We start from the raw sequence: 7,726 nt of genomic DNA on the forward strand, positions 1-7,726 counted from the left end.
TTTGGTCACCAAAAAAAGTCGTGTTCAGTGTTTGGTTGTACTAAAAGACCCTCTAAGGAGTCTTTCCAGTAAGTACATTTTTTTTAATGGTGTTAAGCCTGTGTTTCACGGACGAAAATTAGCATTAGCATTAGCACAGTTTACCATAGAGCCAGGATCAACTGCACTCTCTTGTTCAAATATGGTCACCTCCGGCTCCAAAAATCAAAGATGGAGACGGTCAAATCTAAGATGGTGACAGTCAAATCACTAAACTCAAGGCTTCAAAATGACACAAACCAATGAGTAATGTCACAATAACTATGTCCATATTGTTTTTACTGTCTATGGGCTAAACCCCTTTGTGTGAAAAGCCCTCAAAGAGCTGTTTGAATGTGGACAAAGCAAAGATAAGTTGTCCATGATTGAAACATCTTGCAGTTAACTTCTTGGCATGACTATATTTTAAGTTTTCTAGCTTTTATTCAACAGATTCCATCAGTATATATCTTTACATTCAGTCAGTTTTAAAACATTTTTAAAAAGGAGTAGCTGCCATAACAGATTTTAACATTATCTGATGTATTAAGTGATAATGATCAAAGTGTCTGTTTTAAAAGGCAGTTAAGACAAAAAAGGTTCTAATTAACCTTTGTGAAGCCACTCCTGATGTCCCATCAGAGATAAGGTCTATTGAAGTGACCTCAGCCTCTTTGCCGTCAAGTGTGGTTATCTGATTTGTGTAAAACCTTCCTCTTTCATCCTGCACTGTGGCAGCAGTTTGCTTTTCTTTTCTGCTGTGCAAAGGAAAGGGCAATTGGTGCAGCACACCTAGGATGTCAGCTTCAATCACTTCCAACTGAGATGACATGACATGACGGACAGTAGTTGACGTTGATCCTACGGAGCCTGAGGCAGGCCAGGATGGATATGATGTAATTAAACTGGGGGAGAGAAAGAGCCAGAACACAGCTTATTGATCTGATCTAAACCATTTTCACTCGTTGTGCTGTGGAGCAATGGCTGCAGTTCTGCAGAGGGATTTCCTAAAAGGTAGATTCTAGATGGTTGTCCCTTCCTGTATCTTGAAAGTGGTAACCAATTACCTGGTAAATTGTTGACCCTTCTTCCAGAGCACACTCAGGCCTTGAGGGATAACATAAGTGAGTAGGAAAAGTAAACAGTGAACAGGATTTTTCTGTTTGCAAGGATAAAAGAACAGTATCACACTGTGTGGAAAAAAAATGCAATTTTCAGTATAACTGCAAATCAGCTATTGAAGATTGTGCATCTTTGTCAACACCTGATGAGTTTCTCAGCAGAAACCAACAGCTTTTGATTGAGATATTTTTCTGGTGAATCCATTTACAATCAGAGCAGCAGCAAGCAAATCATCCAGGCTTTGAATAATTCAGACTTTTGTAAATTTGAATAATTAATTTTTCTTATTTTTGCACTGGCCACTCTTCAAAAGACAGAAAATCCATCAGACGCTAACGGCTTGATTTGAAGAACGGAGGTGATTCAGCCATGAAACTCTCCACACATATGTACACACAAGCTGCAATTTAGATGGTGGAATGTAGTATTTTTATGACTGTTTTCACACTATTACAGAGAGAAACATATTGTTCTTTACATATACAGTATTTTGACCACACAAATCTACATACGTTCATTCTATGTTGTGAAGAAGTCTGTCAATGATTGAGACTGTAATCAATGCCCACATAAGCAGACATCAAAGCCTATTATAAGCCCAAAGGCCTGAATTTAGCGATTGGGACCATAACGAAATTGGTTTAGTAGTTCGAGAGAGAAGTTAACGCATTTTGAATGGCAGTAAATTGGATCCAGGGATTTTTTTGGAGCTGGCATCAGTGGCATTGCACTTTATGATACTTCTGTATTGGCTTCAGCCTCAATTCTTGGTAGTTGCCGCTTAGTTGGTGCTGAAGTTATACACCAGATAATACTGTAGCTGCAGGCTGGGTGGCAAATATGGGTTGGGTAGGATTATGATATAGTGGAAGGTAAATGTATGTGAATGTGTTTTATCAAACTTGGGATCATTTGTTTTGTTCTCCAGTGAATAACAGCATCCTCAGGTGAACACAGAGCAGCAATCAGTCCACCACTTCCAGAAAAGACCAAATAATATATCAAAACATTGTTTGGAGATTTGAAACACAAACATCATTGTATCATTTAACTGCTCACCTCCCACTTTCGGGACAGATAGTCACACCCGTGTTATTGATTGTGGCTTGTGATTGATGGTATCATTTAAAAAAGAGTGATTAATGTTGTAGAGCGGTGGCACAACATTATTCAAGAGTCTGAAGAAGAAGCCTGGAGCTGCAATATGACCAAAGTCACTTTCATGGAGTCAGTTGGGATTCAGTCTGAGACTCCGGTTTCTCTATTCACACAATGATATGAGAATACAAATGAGAATTCAGTTCAGCCTCTGAGAATGTGAGAAAACAAACAATAACTTCAAATTGGATTTGATTATAAGTTCAGATGAAAACTTAATAACAACTTCTGATGCAACTTTAATATTTTAACGCCTATCAAAGACATATTTGATTATTCAAGCTGATGCTAGAGATTTATTAACATCACAGGCACTTCAATCAAACAGAGGCGGCTTCCTCTGACCACTGAACAGCTGCTCAGTCCTTTGAAGTATATAATTTTTGTGTTACTTGAAACACAAATGTTTATTCAAGGGGTCATATTGCCATTAGGAAACTCTGCACCTCCAGTGCAGTTAGATTAATAAAGATGTTTTTTCAGGCTTATCTAAACCTAAATATGACTATACTGCATCTTCCTGAGGTGCTAAAGTGTATTTATAAGTGATAAGTGTTTTGGTAATGGTAATAGTCCTATAATTGCTTCAGGCATGTAGTTTAGAGTATGTAAGGTCAGTCGGGTATCTGGACGAAGGATAAAGCCCCCATTAGCAGCCGCCTGTCAAGCTGATGACCATTAGTTCGATGGCACTTGCAGGTTGTCACTTCCATTAGCCTAAAGACCATCTGGGGAGCCTCTGGCCCAAAAGGTCTGAAAGCAATATGAAACCGGTTGATGGTGTATAATAGCCTTGATACTCATAAATTATTTATAGCTTGAGCCATCGCACAAATCTTCATGTGTTCATCCCTCAAATAAAATAAAGAAACTACTGGTGGTCTTGGGATGCAAAACTCAGCAGTTTCCACTTGTGGTTTGAATATAGATGAATGCATTTATAGATCCAATCTGTGAAGCATGTATGAGCAACAAGGATATTAGCATCATTATTGATTTTTTTTTTACTCACAAGACACTATGTTTTGCCCATCTATCTTATCCTGACTGCATCTTGGATGGATTATTTGCACAATTATTGTTGTTTTCTGACAGCAGGTGATCTGCATGAATTCCCATCTGAATGGAGTCTCAAATTGATGTTTACAACTCAATATCTTTTAAAATGTCAGCCATCCACATCACACAAACAGCAACACCTGGTATTCATTGAAGTGCTTCACAGGTGCTGTATATATATATATATATATAAACATAATTCAGAGTACAATTATCACACAAGTGTATTTCTTCGCTTTTGTATTTGAGTCCTTTTTTGCAACCAAATATTTATTGAAATGAAAACACACAATTTACAACCAAAAGCATGACTTGTTTGAGTTTAACAACAATAATAGAAGAACATACTTGAAAAATAAATAATCAAAATAATATAAATTATTACAAATTACAAACGATATTATAAATTACATACACAAAATCCACAAGGAACCAAATGTACTCAATCAATGCGATCAGAGAAATTGTACATCCCTAGCAAACATCCACACACCCACACCCACACACACACACACACACACACACACACACACACACACACATACACACACAGAGGGAAATGTAGAGACTCTATAAAATCACTTTGAAAGGCACCAAGTAATGGAAGGATTCACTCTAAAAGATCCTTTAATAAGTCAGTTGCAGTGCGCCAATTGTTTGAATTAGTCTCTCTAGCCCCATATATTTTGACATCTCTATATAAATAACATCCAAAAATGTAAGCACCCAGTGTCTGGTGGTGAGGCAGTGAAAAGGTTTCCATCGCAACACAGTCATCTTTTTAGTAGCTGTCAGGGCAGCTCGTACAATGCGCCTTTTAAGCTTGGTGATATTCAGCTATTTAACAACAAGGCGGGTACAGTCACTTGGACGGTCACATGATACTAAGTCAGACAGCCTGGCTGCCACTTTGGTCCAGAACCATGAAACTGGTGGACAGTCCGACATCATGTGAAGGAAAATACCGCAGGCTTCATAGTGCATAAACTACACAAGGGATTGTTTATGGTTCTCATGCAGTGGAGTTTACGCTAGGTTAGATATGTTCTGTGTACATAGTTAGAAGGAATCTGTTGGTGGTCAGGGTCACGGGAGGCCTCCTTAATGGTTGCCCAAACATGCTTCCAGTCGAAGTCAGGGTCCAGGCCTGGGCAGCCATGTCTCCATAGTCTGTCTAGTGGTAGGCTATCATAGGAAGCCTCCAGAAATGATACAGTGTGGACACCATAACCCCTGTGTTTTCCTTGTGTAGCAAATGATTTATAAAGTGAGTGAATGGGCAAAGGCTGTTGACACGGGACATCATATGTCTGGAGAGCTGATCTGAGCTGCAATAAAAGCAATAAAAGAAAAACGAGGAACCCGGCAAATTGAAAGCATTTCTGACATCTTGAAAGGAGCTCAAACCCACCTCGTTATAAATGTCATTCAGGTATGTTACTGTTATTCCAGTGAGAGGCTGAGAGAGTGTGAAAGTCTTGAGAGACAGGTGTGTCGGAAAAGCTAAAATGATGATGAAAAAATTGTTCACAAATGTTCAAAATGATAAAAATGTCAGACAAGCTGTTATTTGTCAGGCGTCTTTGAGTGTGGAGAACCAACATCTCCATATCAAAAGACAATCACAGACATTTCATGTGATCCTCAATGACCTGCAAACGCTTCAGTTTCTTTCATTTTCATCTCATGGTGATGGTTTGGTTTAATGTTTGAAATTTAAATTTAAAACACAGAATTCTTAATGAAAGGGATGTTGGAAGATTCACACAATCAATCAATCAATCAATCAAAATTTATTTATATAGCACCTTTCAAACAAATCAAACACAATTCACATTTACAAGTGATGTTAAACATGGATTTACAGACTAAGGCACACCAAAACAACTAAAAAACAAAAAAAAAGTTAATTGAATGAGACTATAAAACTAAATCTAAATAACAACAAAAATAAGATTATAAAATACTACACAAAATAAATAGATTATAGTAAAACAGTAAAATGTTAATAAAATAGAATAAAATAAATAATGATGATAATAAATCAAATGAGTATAAATAATAAAACCATAAAATTATAAACCACTACATAAAAGCCAGACTAAATAGATGGTTTTTAGTTTACGTTAAACGGTAAACGGTTGTAACAGCTGAAAAGAGCATCACTAAATGTTTTTGTTCTGCATCGTGGAACAGCTAAAAGAGGAGAACCAGAGGATCCGAGGAGCCTTCCTGGTTCATACACCAAAAGTATTTCTGAGAGATAGTCTGGTGCAAGACCATGTAGTGCCTTGATAAAAGAATTCACTAACAGGTAACCAGTGTAAAGACTTTAAAATAGGCATAATGTGTGCTCTCCTTCTGGTCTTAGTCAGCACTCGTGCAGCAGAATTTTGATTTAATTATACCTGATTGATTGTATTCTTCAGTAGACCAGAAAGGAGAGCATTACAACAGTCTAGCCTGCTAGTTATAAAAACCTGCATCGGTCTCTCAGTGTTGCTCAGAGAGAGAAATGGCCTCACTTTGGAGATGTTCTTCAAATGATAAAATGCTGTTTTTGTGACAACCCACACATGAGCCTTGAAATTAAAATCAGAATCAAAAACACTCTTAGATTTGAGTCCTAGTGTGTTTAGTTTGGAGGACGGTTTCTCCCTCTGAGCCTTTGAACCAATGATCAGTACTTCTGTTATATCCTGGTTGAGCTGCAAATCTGTGACATCCAGGCTTTTATATCTAAAATACAGTTAAAAGCACAGATGCACCTGCCACAATGACTGAGGCCTGTCCACCCAGCTACATCTTTTCCTATTCATCCAGAGAGAGAAAGGAGTCCATCGGCCCAGTGTCATCAGGAGACACAGCCACATAGAGCTGAGTGTCATCAGCATAGCTGCGGAGAGAGATACCGTGCCTCTTTTTAGTTCCATGGTTTGACTATTTTTCCATGGGGAAACCTTTTTTGTAGTTATTTTCCTGGTTTTGATTGGTTTGACTTGTTTGAGCAACTCTGTCAAGCACTGTTTTCATTTTATAGTTAAAATCATTTACTAAATCTTCACAGGATGATGGTAAGATGTTATTTTTAGATTGCAATATGTGATGTGAGAGTTGTGGCTATGCAGCATTTTTTGACAATATGTTCTGTGGTACTTGGCAGAGAATGATCAAAACTGTTAAAAAAAACACATAGTGGTAGTCAGACAGAGCCAGATCAGTGACAGAGGATATATTGATAAGACCGTATGATATAATTAAATCCAAGGTGTGACAATGTTAGTGAGACAGTATGTTAACATGCTGTTTAAAAGCCATATATTCCAACAATTCTAAAACTTCTGGCTCTGGTATCTGCTAGATTATCAACATGTATGTTAAAATCACCACCAAAAATGCAGGTATCATAGCTTGTCTGAATAGTAAGTCTAAGAATCCCATTACAAAAGAGGGGACAGATAATTTAGGAGATCTGTATATTCTCACTGCAAGGAAACAAGGCTGAGAATTTAAAAACAGTAGCATTATATTTAAAGTTCCACATTCCTGCCCTTCACTGTCTGTAGATTGCAGCTGTCCCTCCACCCTCCTTTCTCTCTCTGGATGAATAGGAAAAGGTGTAGCTGGGTGGACAGGCCTCAGTCAGTGTGGCAGGTGCATCTGTGCCCCGCCAGGTCTCAGTAAGAAAAATACAGTCCAGACTGTGATCACTGATACAAAAAGATTTCTTTGTTAATGCCCTTATATTAAAAAGAGCCATCTTGATTTCTGTCTGTTTTGCAGGCAAAAATGAGTTCCTGTTTATGGGAACTATAACCAAGTTATTTATGTTTGCCGCCTTTATAGCTCTGTTGGCAGTCGAGTTGAGGCGATGGGTTTTATAAAATGAACAGGGGTGGGTGGGGTAGGTAGTCATAGTGAAATACATTGCACTATGTTGTGGGCAAGCACCTGAGAGCCCCTGTGGTTTGGGTGCAGTCCATCGCTTTTAAAGAATGCCTTAAATCTGTCACATGCAGTTTTTAGCCATGAATTTAAGCAGAACAGATGACTAAATTTTTCTGTCTCCCTCTTGTAAGTCAGTAAGGCTCCTGAAATTTCAGTGTTTTTTTCCAGTTGCTTTAAAGGTGGTGAGAAAAGTTTTAAAGTTTCAGACTCATGGTGAGAAGTGCCATAGTGGGCAATGTGTGCCCCCACAGTACTCATGTTAGCGTGCAAGCACAGCTGGAAGCTGTGTGTTGAGGTCCAACACACAGGCTCACAACAGTGGACCACCACAGCGGTTTGTGGGAGGGTAGTCCCGCGATACCAGACAATCGGAGATTTCTGCCCACTGAAGTCTGGGGATTTCTAAATGCATTGTAATTGC

This window comes from Thunnus maccoyii, chromosome 21 (genome assembly GCF_910596095.1).
Source record: "Thunnus maccoyii chromosome 21, fThuMac1.1, whole genome shotgun sequence".
Lineage (NCBI taxonomy): Eukaryota > Metazoa > Chordata > Actinopteri > Scombriformes > Scombridae > Thunnus > Thunnus maccoyii.